This window comes from Orcinus orca, chromosome 9, assembly GCF_937001465.1.
Source record: "Orcinus orca chromosome 9, mOrcOrc1.1, whole genome shotgun sequence".
In the NCBI taxonomy this organism is placed as follows: Eukaryota; Metazoa; Chordata; class Mammalia; order Artiodactyla; family Delphinidae; genus Orcinus; species Orcinus orca.
Window position 1 is genome coordinate 102997999 of NC_064567.1, and position 20083 is coordinate 103018081.

At 52.0% G+C, this 20083-nt stretch overlaps 1 protein-coding gene and 1 long non-coding RNA gene across 7 annotated transcripts in view; one reads left to right on the forward strand and one right to left on the reverse strand.

The window, feature by feature from the left end:
* Window positions 1-1838: 1838 nt before the first annotated feature.
* LOC117195917 (uncharacterized) lies at window positions 1839-13655 on the reverse strand. Of its 2 annotated transcripts, none has more exons than XR_007479208.1 (3): window positions 8016-13655; window positions 5326-5541; window positions 1839-4664 (listed from the first exon to the last, which is right to left on the reverse strand). It is a non-coding gene; the product is annotated as an uncharacterized LOC117195917 (long non-coding RNA). The 2 variants fall into 2 exon arrangements; XR_007479210.1 differs by having other exon boundaries at window positions 1839-3622; window positions 4282-5541.
* Window positions 13656-13773: 118 nt separating this feature from the next.
* The window catches only part of GRB10 (growth factor receptor bound protein 10), a 202741-nt gene continuing 196431 nt past the window's right edge, over window positions 13774-20083 (forward strand). The window contains exons 1-2 of one of the 5 annotated variants that reach the window (XM_049715147.1): window positions 13774-13985; window positions 14547-14641. The gene's annotated coding sequence lies outside the window, so the exon portion shown is untranslated. Of the gene's footprint in view, window positions 14850-20083 lie in introns of all 5 variants that reach the window. The other 4 variants (XM_049715146.1, XM_033402270.2, XM_033402271.2 and 1 more) reach the window with 4 other exon arrangements.

Sequence of the window (20083 nt, forward strand, 5' to 3'; positions counted from 1 at the left end):
AACGTTTTTAAATGGGTGTAAATGTGGTTTAAATAAATGTCAGAGGCGATTTTACTCAACAGAATCTGTAGCAGGAAATGCACTGAGCACCCAGGAGGTGGGGGCTGCAGGGAGCCAGCTGACATCTCCTTCCTTCAGCAGTAGCTCCACCAAAGGGGGGCCTGGAGACTGGTCCCATTCTTCTCATCCATCAGGACATCTCTGACACTGGGCTGCTCATGGAATCAATGCCACGACAGCAGCTCGTTTCAACAAAACGCACGTGAGCCCCACTCCACGCTGGACACAGAAAGCACAGGTATAAACAGTGAGAGGAACCAAGGGGCCCCTGTGGTCTGATGGACAGAAAGCAAGGACCCACTGGTAAGAGTAAAAACAAGGGGGCACAAAGCTTTGGCGTCAAGATCCGGAGTGTCTGTATGGAGTCTTCCTGCCTCTAAGCCAGTGGTTCCTTAAGGCCGGCATGCCAGGCTTGCCCACCCCTAGGGTCTGATCCAGTCGGCCGGGGTGAGGCCCAGAATCTGCATTTCTAACAGGCTTGCAGGAGGTGCAGACACTGCTCGCCAGGGGACTACACTCAGAGCTCTGCTCGGCGTAGCTGCGGCGGATCCCTCTGTGTCTTGCCAGGCAACTGGGGAGGCAGGGACGGCGCTCCAGCCCGTGAGAAGAAAGTGGGGAGCAGTTCGGGTCCCCCCACTCGTAATGGCAAGTTCCGTTACTGGACCTGCCGAGACAGGTCTGTGGGTTGAGAACGTGAGTCAGCTGAGGACATGCTGCCCTGCAGTCATCGGCCAGTCGGTGAAAAAGGGGAGTCGTGGAGGCGGATGGGAGACTGAGAAAAGGAGGATGGAGACGGCCAACAAACACAAGAGAAGATGCTCCGCTTTGCTAATGATTAGAGAAATGCAAACCAAAACTACAATGAGGTATCACCTCACTCTAGTCAGAATGGCCATCATCAAAAAATCTACAAACAATAAACGCTGGAGAGGGCATGGAGAAAAGGGCACCCTCCTACACTGTTGGTGGGAATGTAAGTTAGTGCAGCCACTATGGAGAACAGTGTGGAGGTTCCTTAAAAAACGAAACATGGAGTTACCATATGATCCTGCAGTCCCACTCCTGGGCATAAACCAAAGAAAACTCTAATTCAAAAAGATACATGCACTCCAGTGTTCATAGCAGCACTATTTACAATAGTCAAGACAAGGAAGCAACCTAAATGTCCATCAACAGATGAATGGATAAAGAAGATGTGCTACCTATATACAGTGGAATATTACTCAGCCATAAAAAGGAACAAAATAGTGTCATTTGCAGAGACATGGATGGACCTAGAGACTGTCATACAGAGTGAAGTAAGTCAGACAAAGACAAATATCATATAATATCACTTATATGTGGAATCTAGTAAAATGGTACAGATGAACTTATTTGCAAGAAAGAAATACAGACACAGATGTAGAGATCAAACTTATGATTATCAAGGGGGGAAGGAGGGTGGGATGAATTGGGAGATTGGGATTGACATATATATACTATTGATACTATGTATAAAATAGATAACTAATAAGAACCTACTGTAGAGCACAGGGACCTCTACTCAGCGCTCTGTGGTGACCTAAATGGGAAGGAAATCCAAAAAAGAGCAGATCTATGTATACGTATAACTGATTCACTTTGCTGTAGAGCAGAAAGTAACACAACATTATAAAGCAACTATACTCCAATAAAAATTAATTTAAAGAAAAGAAGAAAAGAAAAGGAGGACGGCTGCCCGGAGAGCCAGACAACCTCATCCTCCTGTTCTCCCCTCCCTCCTTCCGCCACTCCCCACTACCGGCTACTCCCCTTCCCTTTCCCTCCTTTCTCTCTCCCTCCCTCTCTGTCTATCCCTCCCAGACACACACCTTGACAGTCTATCCTCCCTAGTTTGCATTTACCATGTTCACATGAGCTTTGACAGCACTTAGCCTGTGGACAGGTCAGGCGTCCATGTACTTGCTCAAGTTCTCTTCATAAGGCCCACCCTGAGCTCACACCTAGTCTGGCCTGTGGGTGACCTTCCTGGAGGCTCTCAGTCCCGGGCCAGCCCAGCACCCTCCCTTGAGGTCCTCAGCCTTGGTTTCTGGGGGAGGGGGCAGTGCTAGAACCTAGAAGAACAAGGGACGAGAAGGTGGCAGCGAGGATGCAGGCCATAAAGAAGCCAAGGCGTGCCCCGCAGAGGGCTGAGGCTGGCCTTAATTAAGAACGTGTCCTAAAGGCCTCTGGTGGAGAGGAGTGTTCTGAGGGTCAGCACACATGGGGCCAAGGGGCTCTGTTTAGGTGGAGGGGAAGTAAAAAACTCTCCTTATTCCATAATCACACCTTATATTCCAGCTGGGAGCCAACCTGCCCTCTGACCACAGCTGCAGGACTGACCCCAGGCGAGGCCACGGGAAAACCTCTCTCCCAGTCCAAGTCAGCGCCCAGAAAATCGTGAGGCAAGAAGATGCTGATGGTTTCTGGATGCTGAGTTGCGTGAGTGGCCTGTGAAATTCCTTTGGAGACAAAAGCAAACTAAATGTGGTGCTCTCTACGGCCAGCCTGCCCCGTCACACCCCCTCCCAGGACCTGCAGCCTTGTGTAGATGATGCAACTCCTCGCCTATGAGTATGAACCATGGCATCTCAGAAGGGGCTGCTGGCAATGGAAGAGGGGCTGTAGGGTGATTTATCGGCCAGCGCTGACGGAGCCGTGACAACCTGAAGGAGGCCCGGTCAGGAGAAGCAGACACTGCGGGGCAGGTGCTGGCCAGCAGGCGGGAGGGCAGGGAGAGGCCAGGGCGTCCAGAGCTGCCCCTTCCTCCTACTCCCGGCCCATCCCCAGAGCAGCCTCTCCTGGGTGACGTAAGTGAACCTCCTGATGAGCCAAGGAAGGGAAGGCAGACTGCAATATTCTAAGAGATATGTAAAGGAATTAAAAAAAAAAAAAAAGCAGCTTGCCCAAAGGTGTTTATTGCAGTGCTGTTCACAGCAGCAAAAAAAATCGGAAAGGGCTGAAATGCCCCCTCCCCAGACCCCAAGAGGAGCCTGGGGAGGGGCGATGCCTGCAAGCAGCTTGGAAGAAAACTGCAAACTCCCTCCCAGCACGTGGAGATGGAGACACGCACATCATGATGCTTGGGAAAAGGCAAAAGGTTATATAAATAGTTGACATTTTCAACTGTTCCTGTAAACTTGTGAATATCAGGGAAATTCACATGAAAGGAAAGCTCTTCTTTCACAGGAGGCTATAAAAAGAGACGCTCGGTGCTGACCAGCATCCGCTTTCTCTTTTCCTTTCCTCAGCACATCTCTACCAGCCACTCCCTCCCGTGTCTGTCTGGACTGGTGTCTCCAGGGCTGTGTGAGCACCCCTCAGGGGAGGAGGGGTCAGAGGGCTCAACTCACAGGCGGCCCTGCAGGCCCTTCGGAGGACCTGTGAACACAAGAGGGCAGGGATGCCACAGGCCGTCTTGCCCCAGGCAGGAGGCAGAGAAGTGCTTTTGTGAACACTGTCATCTGACTCATGAGTGTTGTTCAAAGTCTCTTCTTCCCCCAGAAGGAAGGCAGCAAGGCTTGTACCAGGTCGGGCCATCCTTCTGGCAGGAGAAGCACAAAGAGTAATGTTCTTGGGGGCTGTGTGGATGCCCAGCATTTACTGACGGCTCCCCACCTGTGTGCTATTACTTCCCCCAGGTTCCAGGTGGGGAAAGAGGGCCGAGGAAGTGCCACAGCAAGCACCAGAGCAGGATGGCGCCTGCTTCAGGTGTGGCTGATCTGAGCATCACCGCGGTGCCTCGCAGGTAACAGTTCCAATAAACGCACCGATGCAGCACACGCCCTGGGTCGGGACCTGATTGGGGACTCTAGGTGCTTTATCTAATCAATTTCATCCCACTGTGAGCGATCCTGCCTTATGTCTGGGACACCGAGACTCAGTGCGATTGGGTGAGCTGCCCAAGGCCCCAATTACGTGAAATCTGTGCTCGTCACCATAACAGCTCTCAGCGGCTTTTCTGGAAGGAGCTGTCCTCTGTGTTGTTGGAATGGGCACACCATCCTCGAAAGACCCTAACGTGGGTTCAGCGACAGCGCCAACTCTTGGGTGGGGTGGGGGCCCTGCGTAGGTGTCTTTTGCAGTTAGTGAGGGCATTTGGCATGCTCTGGGACATGTGATTCGGATGCCAGCAACAGATGTGGGTGACCTTATTCCCTAGAAAGTTCCCCAAAGCAAAGTGTTATTGTGCATCTTCTATACCTTTTTCAAAGACGATACAAATAGAGCATAGCAGAATGCCAAGGGCATCTTCTGGAAGCACCTCGGCTCTGTTGCAGCCAGAGTTTTCCCACAGGATCTGGGGGATAAGGTGACAGCCCTGAGTCTCAGGAGAGGGCTGGTCCTTTTCCAGCCCGGCCGGCGTGTGCAGCTTCCCACGCAATCCCTGGGCAGGGAGTGTGCTCCGTAGATGATGTGATCCTGGAGCCCTACCTTACGCGTGAAGGTCTGGAGTAGCTTTGCTGCCAGGACAGAAGAGCAGAGGCTTCTGGGCAGAAAGGTGCCGCTGTGATGCTGCTTCTCTTTAGTGGGTGTCTTCTCTGCGCCCTCTGAGTGGGCATCTCTATCCCTCATGGTGCTTGGAGCTGTGAAGAAAAACAGCAGTTGGAAATCTCCACGGTGAGGACATGCGCTGGCTCTTGGGACCAGAAGCCCAGGGCTGGGTGGTCCAAGAGGACTTCACGGCTGCGTTCCCTCCGCTGCTCCACTGGGAGGTCCACGGGCGGGCTTCCTCCTCAGCCGGCCCCCTGGAGCCAGGAGGGCTGCCAGAGCGATGGGGACACCCTGCTTTCCTGTTCACAACCCGTGGCCCACAGAGAAAGGACCCCCCATGTGGTTTTGTCCAAAGGGACACCTGAAGGGGCCCCATGGAGGAGCTCAGGACACAGACCTCGCGTAGATGTGTGTCCAGGTTTTCTGGCCTTGGGGCATCTGCATTTTACCCACAGCTCTTGACTTCCCAACTCACTCCCTGCTGGACCGAAGCCCTGTCTGGTCCTTGGCCGGGCACTGAGGACCTGCCATGGACTTCTGCCAGTGACTGCACCTGGCAGCCACCTCCATCCCCTTGCCCTACGATGGATGCTCAAATGCCACCTGGCATCTCATCATCAGGAGGGTCACCCACTTGCAAGAGTCCTACCTCCTGTGGACTTTCGGGTTTGCTACCTGGCTGCATTTGCTCCAGCCGCCTTCTGTCTTCTCTAGGGATGGCTCCTCCCATGGCCTATTTCTGGGTCTGCCCACCTGTGGGTGCCTCTGGTCTCAGATGGTCAGAATTCTCAAGCTGGCATCCAGGCCAAGTTCTCAAACTCCCTAAAAGCTGGTGCGGGGGGAGCTTTGCAGGTCAAAATCCCGAACTTGAATAAAAAAAGATGTCCTATCTTCCTCCGCACTGGACTCAGGGCCACAAAGAAAGGAGATCACGTTTTATGATCCCCAACACAGATGACAGCCCTTTTCCTGAAGGGAGAGAAGTTCACTATATTGAAATCTAATTGCAGAATTTTACCCAAAGAAATCTCACTAGGTCACACATTTAAATAACCCATTATGTGGAAAATAATAAAATGATGAGAAATGACAGTGGACACAGCTGGGAAAGGTGGACAGGGGTGGGACTTGGGTGAGAAAAGTGTGGCTTTAAACCCTAGAGCTGTCATTTACTGGCTAGGTGACCTTGAGAAGTCAGCTAGCTTCCCTGAGTCAGCTCTCTGAACAGGTACGGCCACTATGGAAAACAGTATGGAGGTTCCTTAAAAAGCTAGAAATAGAGGTATCTTATGATCCAGCAATCCCATTCCTGGGCATATATCCAGAGAAACTCTAATTCTAAAAGATACATGCACCCTAATGTTCATAGCAGCACTATCTACAATAGCCATGACCTGGAAGCAACCTAAATGTCCATCAACAGGTGAATGGATAAAGAAGATGTGGCAAAAAAAAAAAAAAAAAAAAAGATGTGGTACATATATATCATGGAATATTACTCAGCCATAAAAAAGAATGAAATAATGCCACTTGCAGCAACATGGATGTACAAGAGATTATTATACTAAGTGAAGTAGGTCAGAAAGAGAAAAACAAATACTATATGATATCACTTATATGTGGAATCTAAAAACATAATACAAGTGAACTTATTTACAAAACAGAAACAGACTCACAGACATAGAAAATAAACTTATGGTTACCAAAGGGGAAAGGTTGGGGGTGGGGGAGGGATAAATTAGGAGTTTGGGTTTAACAGGTGCAAGCTACTATATAAAATAGATAAACAACAAGGACCTACTGTATAGCAAAGGGAACTATATTCAATATCTTGTAATAAACCATAATGGAAAAGAATATATATATATATATGTTTAACTAAATCATTTTGCTGTACACCTGAAACATTGTAAATCAACTACACTTCAATAGAAAAAAATAGCACCGTAAACCACTAAATAAACACTTATTAAATGTGAAAAGAAAGATTGGAAGGATAATATTTACCTCAAAATGTATTGCTAGGATTAACTGAAATAGGTATATATATATACATATAAAGTATGGTGTATAGTGTGAGGTATGCCTCATAGTTCTCGCCTGCCTGGGGTGAGGCAGCTGCTTAAGAAACAGGGCTTGTTTTGAGGACAACGAAAAAGGAGGAGAAGATGAAATAAAAGGTAAGGGGAAGAAGAAGAGGAAATACTGAGTTTCTCCTGGAAAAATCTATCACAGAGTCCCTCAATCTTTAAATCTTATGAGTTCTAAACAATAATGGTCCTGGGTGACACCTCTGCACAAAGAAGAAAGACTTCGCACGTTATCATAAAACACGATTCTCCTCTGTGCAGCTGACACCTGCACACGTGCCCAGCAGAAGCACCGGCCCCAGGATGGTCGCCCACACTCCCCTGATCCCTGTCCGCCTGGGTGGGGTTTCTTCTTCAACAGCGAGGGCTGGTTGTGGGATGCTTATCAGCTGCATCTCCAGGATTAGTTGTTCTATTTTCTGTGAGTCTCACACCACTTGCTGGCAGATTAATCCTCTTAAAGAATGACTAACTGAAGGGGTTTCTGGTTTTAGCAATTTAAACATTAAGATGCTGCTTCAGGGCTTCCCGGGTGGTGCAGTGGTTAAGAATCCGCCTGCCAATGGAGGGGACACGGGCTCGAGCCCTGGTCTGGGAAGATCCCACATGTCACGGAGTAACTAAGCCCGCGAGCCACAACTACTGAGCCCATGAGCCACAACTATTGAGCCCGCGCGCCTACAGCCCGTGCTCCGCAGCAAGAGAAGCCACCGCAGTGAGAAGCCCGCACATCACAATGAAGAGTAGCCCCCGCTCGCCGCAACTAGAGAAAGCCCGCACACAGCAATGAAGACCCAACGCAGCCAAAAATAAAATAAATAAAATAAATATATTAAAAAAAAAAGATGCTGCCTTAAAATCACAGTCACTACCCTTCTCACACACCACACCAGCTACGCTTGCGAATACAAAATCTTCCATCGCTCTAGATCAATTTCACCAATTAAATAGTTCTGTTCTTATTTTAGATTCTCCTATTAGCTCTTGAACCTTGGTTATTAAAACCATAAAGTGTACTGGGCTGAAAATCTATTTCATTAAGGAAAGTTTGTACACTATTAGTGGTTAATTAACTTCTAATTCAGTGAAGGGGCTGACTTGACTTTTGTTTTAAGTAGTTGAAAAGGAGCTCCTGATTTAGAAGCATGAGTTAGCATACTTAGGGATTCAGAACTGTATGTCATCCCCCAGATCCTAATTCCCAGGACTCTTCTTCTACAGGAGGTGGGGTCTTGGCTTTCCACTGCCACAAGGGCCACGTCCTTTTGTCTAGAGGTGGCTGGCTGTCCATTTACCAGCCACCCTTCTGAACCTTCTTTCTTGTTAGGTTAAAAGTGCCTGACGCTCACTCACCTTTTTACCTTTTGCTGCTAGGGCGTGGGCCCGAGACCATATTCTGGCCACATGAGAAGAAACCTCCTGGAGCCTCTGGAAGGAGGCAAGGGAGAAGTGTCCCTGTCCTGCATGTGAACACAGCTATAAGGAGCAGCAATGTCCAGAGCTAGACCTCTACACCAGAGGCACCGTGACCTCTACGTCAAGGGTGACCAGGGCCCGGGTCATGATGATGGTGGCAGGCCCTGCTCTGTTCCCTGCAGCCCAGAGCATCCTGAGGGGCGCGGCATTCTTTCAGCTAAGATGGAGATGACTCAGAATGAGCACGGGAGGTGGGGTGCAAAGGCTGCCTGTCCATGCCAGCCACAGGCCACGCTGATGGATCAGCAGAGCTGCCCTCTCTGCGAGCCGGGCACCGTGCTCACTGCTGCCCGTGGTGTCCACCGCCGCCAGAGGGGCTGCCTGAGAAACTCAGCCTGGAGGAAATGTGTGGCTCACGGGAGGGCATCTACGGCTTTCTCCACAGCCACGAGACACCGATGGAAGCAGGATTCCCAGGCAGCTCGGTGGACCCGCGGCTTTGCGCTCTCCCCCGCGGCAGGGCCATGGCCTTGGCAAAGCGGCAAAGCAGCCCGGGGGGGAACCTACACGCCCCGCAGCCAGGCTCGGGGGCCCCGGAAATGGCTGCCACTTGGGAACGGGGACCGCTTTTGCTGTCTGTGCTGAGTTTTCAAGGCACGCTAAGACTGTGATTTTAGGCAAAAGATTCAGGCTTTTAACCCTATTCTAAACATTTTAAGCACAGTAGAGACCACCCCCTTTCTCTCCTCTCCCAAGCCCACCAAAAATGCATTGACCACAGTCAGCTCGTGCTCGGCTGCCTGCGGGAGTTTCCTGCACTTCCTCTCCCTCCCCAGCTCCTCTTCCGCTCTGCCAGGAACCTCCAGCCCCACCCACGGCCTTCAAATGCCTGCCTCCAAGAGAACCTCTTGTCCTCTCCGTCACAGGCCACCAGCAGAAGCCCCCCAGCAGGTCTCCTGGCACCACAGTGAAGCCAGGTGGAGCCAGGACACAGCTGGGATCCTCCAAGTCTTGCAAGTCACCCAGTGGAGCAGGTAGACATCTGTATGCAAAACAAGACAAAACCTTGACCCGCACCTCCCGTCATCTATAAAAACTAACTCATAAAACTTAAAGCTTAAAAACTGTAAAACTTCTAGGAGAAAACATAGGAGAAACTTGTTGCAACCCTGGGTTAGGGAAGAATTTCTTAGATGGGATACAAAAAAAATGCAAAAGGATAAATTGATAACTTTTACCCAAAAAATGAAAAACTTCTGTTCTTTGAAAGATACTGTTAAAAAATGAAAAAGTCTGGGAGAATATATTTGCAAAACACATATCTGCTAAAGTCCAGGTATGCAGAATATATAAAGAATGCTCAGAACTCAATGATAAGAAAACAAACTGTAAAAAAAAAATGGGCCAGAGATCTGTACTTCAGAAAAGAATGTAAATGTATAGCAAGTAAGCACATGAAGAAGTGCTCCATGTTATCTGCCGTGAGGAAAACGTGAATTAAAATCAGAATGAGACATCATTACACACCAGTCAGGATGGCTAAAATTAAAAAGGCTGACAACACCAAGTGCTGATCAAGACACAGAACAACTGAAACACATGTTTTTTGGTGCAGATGCAAATGGCACAGTCACTTTGAAAACAGCCTGTCAATTTCTTACAAACTTAAACACATTTCATTTGACCCCGAGATCTCGCTCCTACTTACGTTCCCAGAAAAACCCACATAGCCTTTTTATTCATAATTGTCCCAAACTGGGACTAGCCCAAATGTCCATCAGCTAGTGAATGGATGAACAAATTGAGGAACATTGAAAAGGAACAAGCTGTTGGTTCACGGATCGACATGGATGAATCCAAAGGCTGCATACTGTGTGATTCCATTCATGTGACCATCTTGAAAAGGCAAATCGTTAGGACAGAAAGCAGCTCAGTGGCTTCTGGGTGTGGGGAAGGGGCACGAGGGAACCTTTGCGGGAGATGAAATTGTTCTACATCTTCACCGATGTCATGGTAACACAACCGTATACCTTTACAAAACGCTGCAAAATACGAATTTTTCTGAAGGCAAATTGAATCTCAATAAAAACCAGACTTAAGAAACATCCTTCAGGTGACTACCTGGTTGTAAAGTCATCTGATTCAAGCTTCCTCAGGAAAAGGAGAGTTTTCTATATTAAGACATCATAAGGAAAATGGGTTTCATGGAAATTTGACACAAGAGGTACAGGAGCCCGGGCTCAGGGAGACAGGAGAAAGAGGGTGTCTGTCTGGGGCTGACTTTCAGCCTCTCCCTTCACAGACTAAGCCTGGAGCAGTCAGTTGTTCCTCACCTGGTCTCTGGGGCCAGACCCCCTGCGGATCCTAGGTGCAGACATCTGGCTGGCCCGTCCTTCCACCCACCAGCAAACACACACCTTGGGCCAAGTGTCATCAATTGCTGTGTAGGGGCCAAAGAAGGGTGTGGGTATTGGGGGACTATGGACAGTTCCACATGGGGGGAAACTGTGCCGGTGGACCCCAAACAGACAGATCAGACCCTCCCACCACCTTTGGGATAAAGCAGAAACGCCAGAGCATGATGAAGTCCCTTCTTACCTTTGCATCCTGGTGTCTCGTCAAGCCTCCTGACGCCCTCGTTTGCTCTGGCCTGGTATTTTATGATGAAATGCAACTACTTGGTAAGTTCCTTCTTGGCTCTGGTAGGGCCCGGAAGTCTCCCTCCATCTGAGAGGCCTTTTCTTTGGGTCCCTCTTTGTGGAACTGACCATCTTGGATACTCTGGGACTCGCTGGGGCACTGCTGCCTCTAGGAAGTCTTCCTGGAATGCTGCCAGGCTCCCCACCTCTGTATGCCAGGGGCAGCCTGTATTTCTTATTCTGACTGCAGGTGGGTCCCGCCCCCACCAGTCCTTACCGCTGACCACCGGTTTCCAGCACTCCCTGCCTGGTGCACCCGCCTGTGTCCAGTGGGGCCATAGGCCTGGCCTCCCCCCACAGGAGCGGGAGTGAGGCCGGGCCACTCTGGCCAGAGCATTTCACTGTCAGGGTGCCATTCACCTCATTCTCTTTTCCTTCATCAAGGCCGTTGGCAATGTTTGAGCCGGAGCCCGGGCCCCAGGGCGCAGCATTCGTGTCCTCCATTCATTTGCTCTGCTGATGCATTCACCTGCAGGATTTGGCTTCCCAGCGACGGATGACATTCCCCCAGAGCGCCCACTGAGCGCCAGGCACTGCCCCTGCTGGGATGGCACCTGGTTATCCTTGTCCCATGCCCACAGCCAACAGGGGAGAAGGTATTAATCAATTCCTTCCTAATTATAATTAGTCTATCAAATTCTCTACTTCCAGCTGAAGGAGCCTCCAGCACATCCTTGGATAATTGAACTCCTCATGATCACGAAATCCCGTTTTCTGTCCTGACGCCTAACTGCTACCAGTGCATTTCCCTCAAGTGAAGCTCTTGAGCCCAAAGCCACACCGCGTGGCTGGTTCTCCAGGGTAATGTGCATCCCACGTGGCTGTACCGTACGGTGGCGGCTTCCATCTTACCGAACAGGAGCACGCGGCCCCGGGGGCGTTTAGAATTTGCAGCAGGAGAAGGCACTAAGCTGCAGTCTGCCCACGGGATCGGCTGGCCCGGGTCGCCACACAGGGGACAGCTGCAGCTTCTACAGCCACCACCAGAGTGACAAGTTCATGAACTTGGATCACGTAGTGGTGCTGAGTGGGCCCTGCCCAGAAGGACCATGCAAGGTCTACGCGGAGCTGGGAAATGTGGGGAATGAGGGCCTGTCCTAGGAATTCTGGGGGTTGCTGTCACCATGAAAACACTTGAGGACATTTATTTTCATCCCTTCTCAGTGAAGAGTAATGTTTGAAAACCCATACGTTTTCAGACAGCTAAATACGATACCTGACCCTACAGTGGAGGAGCTTGGGATGGAGGGGAAAGAAATACTATAAAAGACATGGTCAGACCAACTGGCAAAACTGGAATATGGACCAAGAATAGATACACATATTTTATCAATATAAAGCTACGAATTTGGTAACTGTACTGTGATTATGTAAGATAACATCCCTACTCGTAGGAAAGACATATCAAAATATACAGGGGTAAGGGGTTATAATAGGGTGTGGAACTTACCTACAAATGATTCAGGAAAAAATGTCTATGCATAAAGTGCTTTTCAAATATCTGTTAAAGCCCGCTGAGTATCAGCCTTTCCGGCTGGTGCAGGCTCTCCTTGCTCATTGGAGCCTTTGGCAAAGCTGTAAGAGTCAAAGCTCATACAACGTTCGAGAAGTGGCCCAACTCTTTCTTACTCTTCTTTAATTTGCTCTGGATCCTTTGTCTACAACAGGAGTCTTTGTGCTCAGTTTGGTTCTTCCAGAAACTAAGCTCCTTCCCATTATTCCCTCTAGATTTTCATCCTTGGGGTTTTCTGAACTTGGACCAATGGGGAGATATTTTCTGGAGGCTTATTTCAGTTACAAGAAAGGATGAACTTTCATGGATAAATCAGGCCAAAGGTGGGAAAAACAAGAGCTATAAAAAGTGCCCTAAAGGGTTTTGGCAGAATCCTTATTCTGCACTTACCAGTTACTTGACCGGCGGCAAGTTATCTAACCTCTGGGAGATTTGGTTTCCTAGTCTGTGCAGTGGGCATCTCCTAGTAACAAGTTCAGAGGGTTAAATAAGAGGATTAGTGAAAGTTGGGCACAAAACGCATGCTCAGTAAAGGTAAGCCGTTACTGCGGCTGCTTTTATAACATCAAATCCCAGAAAGACATAATTATTATCATCCTATTTGTATTATAATTTTGATTCAGTAGAGATTAATAATCATATTAATGACAATGGTTTCCACTAATTCAGGGGTTCCTTCTTACCAGTTGTTTTATGTTGCAAGTAACACCTCATTTAACCCCCAGGACATCACTCCGGAGGCGGGCTTATTAGCCCATTTCAAAGATAAGGACTTTGAGGCCCGGTGGCATTAAGAAAATATGCAGGGCCTCCCACTCCACCCGCGCTCTGGTGCTGGCACTCAGATAGGGAAACCGTGGCTATGAGAGAGTCTAGGCTCCAGACCCGGCTGGCGGCGAGCGGACACTCGACCCCAGGTTTCCCGGTCCCGGGAGGGACCGCAGCCCACGGCACAGCTCGTGCAGCCACCTCTCCTCCGTCCTGTCCTCTCGCTACGCCCGGGACGTAGGATCGAGGCCGCACAGTTCCTTCTTGAGTTTCAAAGAATTCGCTTGCAAATTGCCTTCCAGGACAGGTCCGATGTGTGTTTCGCGGACGCCCCAGCCTGGGTGGTCGGGGTCCCGCGTCCGGGGGTCCCGGGGGCGGGACGAGGCGTCCCGGCGCCCCCGCCCGGCTGCGGGTCCCCAGCTCCCCGCGCCGGCCCTCGGCAGCAGCAGCGGCCTCCGGGAGCTCCGGCCCCGCGCCCCCCGCGCCCCGCCCTGCGTCCAGGCCGCGGCCCCGCCCGCGCTGGCGCCCCCGAGCGGTCCGGGCGGCGGCGGCGGCGGGAGGAGGAGCAGGAAAAGCGACCGGGGGAGGGGGAGGAGGCGGAGGCGGCGGAGGCGGAGGCTGAGGCAGCGGCGGCGGCGGCGGTGGCGGCGGCGGGCGGGGCCGGGCGGGTTTAAAGCCCATCGAGGGGGTGGGGAGGCCGGGAGGAGGCAGGGAGGGACGCGAGCGGCGCGCCGCGGCGGGCTGGGCGCTCGGAGGCCGCGGAGCCCCGCGCGGAGCCCAAAGTTTGCGCGCGGTCCCCGGGCGGCGGCGCGCGGGGGCCGGGACCGCCCTGCGCGCCGCCCTCGCCCCGCGGGACCCGCGCCGCCCCGGCCGCGCCGAGGGTCGCGGGCGGCCAGGCGGAGGCGGCCGGGAGCGGCGCCGCGGCAGGTACGGAGTTGGGCGGCGAGCGCGGCGCCAAGTTACTTTGTGGCCGGCCGGCGGGAGGGCGGCAGTCCCGGCGTCATTGTCTGCGCGCGGGCCGCCCGGGCCGGGGACGCCGGGCGCCGCGGGGGCGCGGCGGGCGGAAGGGCGTCGCCTCGGGCCGGGGTCTGCGGCGCGCGAGGGCGGGGACCGGGCGCGGCGCGCGGCGTCTGCGACCCCTGGGAGCCGGGGAGCCCGGGCGACGCCCGCTGGAGCCTTCCTGTCCGACGCCGGCGTCTCGCGGGCCGGACCGGGGCTGGGGCGGGGCTGGGGGCCGCGTCGCCGGGCGGTCAGGGCCGCGCTCCCGGGCCGCTCGGAGAGTGGGCGCCGCGCGCCCCTGCAGCCCCCGGTGCACCCGCGCCTGGGCGGTGGGGCCGGACCCTCCCGAGCCGGAGCGCGCCCGGGCCTGGGATCTTTCCCTCTGGTTCTGCCGGTGACCCCGCTGCCAGGGCCTAACCCCAAGTCGAGGGCGCGCGGGTTAGCGGCCCGCCAGCCGGGGAAATGTGATAAGAGCCGTGCCGTTCACAGAAGGCAGTTTCTGATGCAACTCTCGGCCTCTGCGATCTCCTCTCCCCACGCCTGCCTGGCGACGGCCCTCGAGCATGTGCGTTATGGAAATGAGGGTATTCTCCACTTTTTATTGTGTTCGTCTTGTCTTGGGGTTGGAAGAAACGCCAACTTTCTGTCGTTTGCACTGACGAGGCGGTGGGTCACGTAGGGGAGCCACAGGTGACTTGGCTCGGGCCCGGACCTTTTCGGCTGCTTTCTTGCAAACGTTGTCCCCAGCTTCATTCAAGAGATGCGAAGAAAAGACCCAAACAAGTAGCGCTCGTGAGTAAACACGCGTTATTGCACAACTTTCTCTTTGCTGCTGTTTGCGAGGCCAGGCCCAGGACACTTTGTTTCTGAAAATGCTGATTCAGCCGTTTGGAGCCCCCGAGTTTCAGAAATGGTGCTCTCTCTAACGTTTCGCTGAGTTTTACTAGGAACACATGTTGTTAGCACGGCAACAGGCGTTGACTGGGGTTTACAGCACCAAGCTGGACGGTTTTCACAAGAGTTGACCTAGAGTTCCCTTCGTTCTTTCCAGGAGGAAAAATGGATAGGATCTAGGTTTCTGTAGCAAAAGAAATGCTGACTTCTGGCGATGGTGGTGTCTTTTACGGTAGTATTTTATTAGGGAAAAAGCTCTGAAACCGAAGTGTTTCCAGGAATGATGGTAGATGACTGCGTTTTTCGGTTAAAAATCAGAACTCTAGGATTACTGCATATAATATTTGAGTTTTACTGAGGACCCTTGAAAGAGAAGGACCACACAGGCCAACCCCAGGATTACAGGAAGAGAATTTGAGGACAGAGAGAGTCACACACCCAGCAAGCTGCTTGCGTAATTGAGAACCGTAACGAGGGATACTTCTGTAGCATTTCGCGTTTTGTGAGACGCGTTCAGACCCTAACTGCTTTTAATCCTCTACAGCCTCCTGCTACTCATTTTACAGGCATGGAAACTGAGGCTCATGAGATTAGTTGGCATGCCCAGGGTCACGGGGCCAGCAAGTGCCCGAGTTATCACCAGAGCCTAAGCTTTGGGTTTTTTTTTTTTTTTTTTAAGCTCTGTTAGGTTCATCCTTCTGTACAGGTGCATCTGCCTCTAAAAGAGAAACGGCCCGTCTCCTTGCCGGTCACACACCCGGAGAACCCAGGAGGCTCTGTTACCATTCCCGGGGCTCCCAGCCTTCCAGATTTTTGCCCTATCACCAGGCTATCATCAATGCCTTCTTTTGTCCACTCACTTTTTGTGCTTAAATCCACATTTATTTTGGTAGGAAACTTTGATACCCATGAACTAATGAGTCTGAAACAGTAGTTATGTTTATTGTAATTAAAATCATGTTTTAATAAAAGCTGTGTCCCGCTGAAGTCATGTATTGCGTATTGCCCACGGTCGGCACTGCTTTGGGGGCAGCATTGGACTGGGCAAAATGCCATTCATTGTGGTCCAGGAACACGGAGCTGGGCATGGGCATGTTCATGCCAGCTACTCGTCCAGGGCTTGTAGGGTGGTGGCTGCCAGGATCGGAACCTGGGGCAGCCCTGGCCCAGTTACAGTGACCATCTCTGTGGCCGCTGACCCTCAAATGGGAGAGAGGAGCAAAGCCAGACTCTAAGAGCTATTCCATGAACTTTTGATTTAGATGATGAGGCTGGTCTAAGACGTTACAACGTGTAGAAACCAGACTCCTGCTCGAACAAAGATTACCTGCCATGCCTTCACCTTCATCTGACAGCTTTAGAAATTCTAGGTTGGTATATTTGATAAAACCTAATGCTTTCAAGGCGACATAATTTAAGAAACTTATTTCCTTGGAGTTCTGTCCAACTCTTAACCACAGGGGAAGAGAACCGTGCACAGTGGTTGGCTGGCCTGCCTCTCAGAACTGTGAGACTGACCGCAGGGAATTCTGTCCTGCTTCATAGGGAGAAGCGTGTCCGTTTGCAGCTTGGGGTGTGATCCCTGTGTCTGTTTCTCAGGCCGTTAAACCAAGGTGGAATCGTGTGGGCCCATAAGGAGAAAACATTTGCTATGCCTTTCTTTTAAGTAATCAGTCATATGTTCAGAATTTAACTAACACTTTTCCTGCCGGTTGAGAATGTATTTCACCTGTCTTTACTTTTTGCTTAACTGTGGATGTATGGGAGATTATGGAAGACGTCAGGGCAATCAAGCGACTTGGTTGGCAAGGCTTGTCAAACTGGTGCTTTGGGGATCTGGGAACCTCCTACAAGGCCTGTGTGCTAACTTCAGTGTCTGTAACTGATCACACCCATCCAGGCGCTGGCTGGCGTTTACTTTGTGTTAGTGTTTTATGGCACATTTCTGGGGAGCTGGCTGTCCCCCCACCGTCTCCGTCCAGTGTCCGTGCTCCTGGTGACCGTGGATCTTGTTAAGTGTCAGGAGATGAAAGCAGGTGAAGCTTAAAATCGCCAGGCTGCTGGCTTTTCTTTAATAATGTAAGGCATGGTCTGACTGTTTTTTGAGCTGGCAACAAGCAAAGCCATGTCCCAGGGTTATCAGAAATCCTCCCAGAGGTAGACGTGAGTGCTTGTGACTTTCCGCTTTGGGGATATACCAACGCCAAAAAGCTATCCCTTTCTGCTCGTGCAGTGGGAGAGGTGGGCTTGAGAATGAGAGAAGCCTTGCTTGCCCAAGTGCTCCTTTGTCCATCTGTGAAAGGGATGGGTGTTGAGGTGGAGAGAGCTTCTCTGCCCCTTAAGTCGTAGTCTCGCTTGAGAACCCCTGCCCGGAATGCATGGGATGAAGTTGGTGGGTAATGACTGGATGCCACGGGGAAAACTAGGACATTGGTCCTGTTTCTCCACCGTTGAATTTACATGTGGATTGGGGGAGAGATTAGAAGACTGTTCTGATGGTCACAAATTGCAGTGCCTGAAAACATTCTTGAAGCTGATTGTCTTTAAAAAAAAAAAAAAAAGACATCTTGTTCCCTTTTGCTTTGCCCGGGTGGACACCTGGTTCTTCCATTTACTAGCTGCGTGAGCGGGTTAACTAAGCTTATTGGTAAAATGAGAGTCACAGGGGTGCTGCCCTGTAGGGAGGGTGGGGTGCCTTTGGGATCGTGTGTACCTTGGCATGTGGCACGTGGGAGGGCTCAGAGACGCTGCTTCTGTGACACTGAGCCTGTCTCAGAGCAGCCCGTTGGCTTGGTTATGCTGTTTCCTATGGATGTGCAAGGTCTCTCTAGTAATCGGAAGGGAGACTCTGCTTTTTTTGTATTTTTGTCTCTGCACCCGTTAGCTGTACAAAACCTTGTGGCACTGACTGAAACTGGCTTTGAGCGCCAGCCACTGGGAGCGAGAAGCCTCTCCTGGCCGCTGAGTAGCCGACAGTTTGAACTGCCCACAGGTAGGATGCTATGAGCAGAGGCGGACAGGTGGGATGGAGACCTCGCCTGGCCGCAGACCACTTGAACCAGACCACAGGGAAGAGCAGGAGTCAAAAACTGGTTCTTTGTGACCAGGAGCGAGAGGTGGGCAGCGGCTGAGATGCATGGGCTCAGACCGGCTGTGGCGCCGGGCGTCTGCATGCAGACCGCTAGGTGCAGGCACGGGCTCAGACTGGCTGTGGCGCCGGGCGTCTGCATGCAGACCGCTAGGTGCAGGCACGGGCTCAGACCGGCTGCGGCGCCGGGAGTCTGCATGCAGACCGCTAGGTGCAGGCACGGGCTCAGACCGGCTGCGGCGCCGGGAGTCTGCATGGAGACCGCTAGGTGCAGGCACGGGCTCAGACTGGCTGTGGTGCTGGGCGTCTGCATGCAGACCGCTAGGTGCAGGCACGTGGGGACACACGGCGTCTGTCTTCAGGACCCCTGGGTCTGGAGTCTGCAGAGACGCTTAGCCCAGCTGGGACTGAAGTGCACGTGGACTGCCGGTCCTGACGGGCTGGCTTTGCCCCAGGGAGCAGCTCCTGCACCCTGTCCGAGGGCTGTGTGCTGGGCGGCCCTACCTCTCCCTGAGGTCCGGCTGGGTTTTCGGGCCAGGTCAATGGGCCCGGGCCCCAGCAGCTGCAATCTCGCCTAGTAATGTGGGCTCACAAAGCACTTGGCACGGAAAGAGGTTGCTGTGTTTTGTCCTTCTTCACTGTGTTACTGTCACCACAACTGAAATCAAGGTGGGCAGCTGGGACCCTCCATTGTCCTTGCGCTGCCCCTGGAACTGCCCGGTGGCCTCCTGTCCGGCCCTGTCTGTGAGCTCTCTGGTGTCTCACTCTGCAAGAGAGAACCCTAAAGACCCCTGTCAGGTGGGCGCCAACAGGGAGGGGCCTTCAGCTAGCCTGGGTCACACTTGAGATGCTTCTCAGAGGAGAGAGACTCTGAGTACTCACTTTTCCAGCCAGCTGGGCCTTTGGTTTCCTTATTGTTTTGGAAACTTTCATCCCTGGGAGTGTCTTCTTCCAACCTTTTATGAGTTGCAAACATCCTTTAATCTAAAGACTTTTATTATGCCCCATATCTGATAGTAATCTTAGGGTTCCCTGCTCCAAGAAACTCATCGTGACCAAAAAGCTACTATGAACTGAGGGACGTTTAAATTCAGGAGTTTGTACGGTAGCATCATGCACGTGGGAGGTCTCCCCTGGCCTAAGGGTGATGCCTGCACTAGATGCAGGACACTGCTTAGGAGTCCTCCCGTGGGCTGGGAGGTTGAGCTGGGTGATGTCCTGGATGGACCGGCACGGTCTGTGACTGTGCTACCCAAGTTGCTTTTTCTGGAATGCCGCTATGCTCCTCTGAATAACTGTGTAGATCTCCTGGAGACCGCTCCAGGGTGTTTCTAGATAAAGGAGTGCATGAGACCTTCATGGCGTCTCCCTAGTGGAGGAAGGGTAAGGCAGGACAGCTTCTTGTTCCCTAGTTGGGCCATTCCTTAACTGCAGGCATGTCCTGGCCCTTCTCGCCACCGCGGGGCCTGCAGGGCCACGGTGGACACAGCCAGCCTCTGTCGTGTCCTGCTCTCCCCAGGTGGGGCCCCGTCTTCTGCTTTTCTGGCCTTCCCAAGCAAGTTCTGTCCATTTGAAGGGTCACTGGCTTTCTAATCCCTCAACACCCAGGGCAGACTTTGGAAATTTAGTTTTTTTAATCAGTGATAAATGTACATAGTTTAAAGAGTCAATGCCCCAGAAGTAACCAGGCTTATCAGCCGACCTTTTCTGTATTCACCTCCATGTTTCTAAGCAGATGTCTGTATAATGTATTGTAGTTCCTTGCTACCTTCCTTGCTGCCTCTCCACCCTCCCAGACCCCGGCTTCCCGTAGGATTCTTTGACTTCCCTGCTTAGAAGTTGAGGAGGCCGACCTCTGTCTGATCATCCTGACCTATACTTCCTGTCTCCCATTGTCTCTATGGTGAGATTGGCTGGACCGGCAGGCAGTGCTGACGCCATGGCAACAGCCCTAAACACTGCTGGTGGAGCCAGGTAGTGTGCTGTGATCACTTTCTCTGTCTTGCAGGATGCCTTGCTTTCTTCTGGAGTTGTATTTGCATTT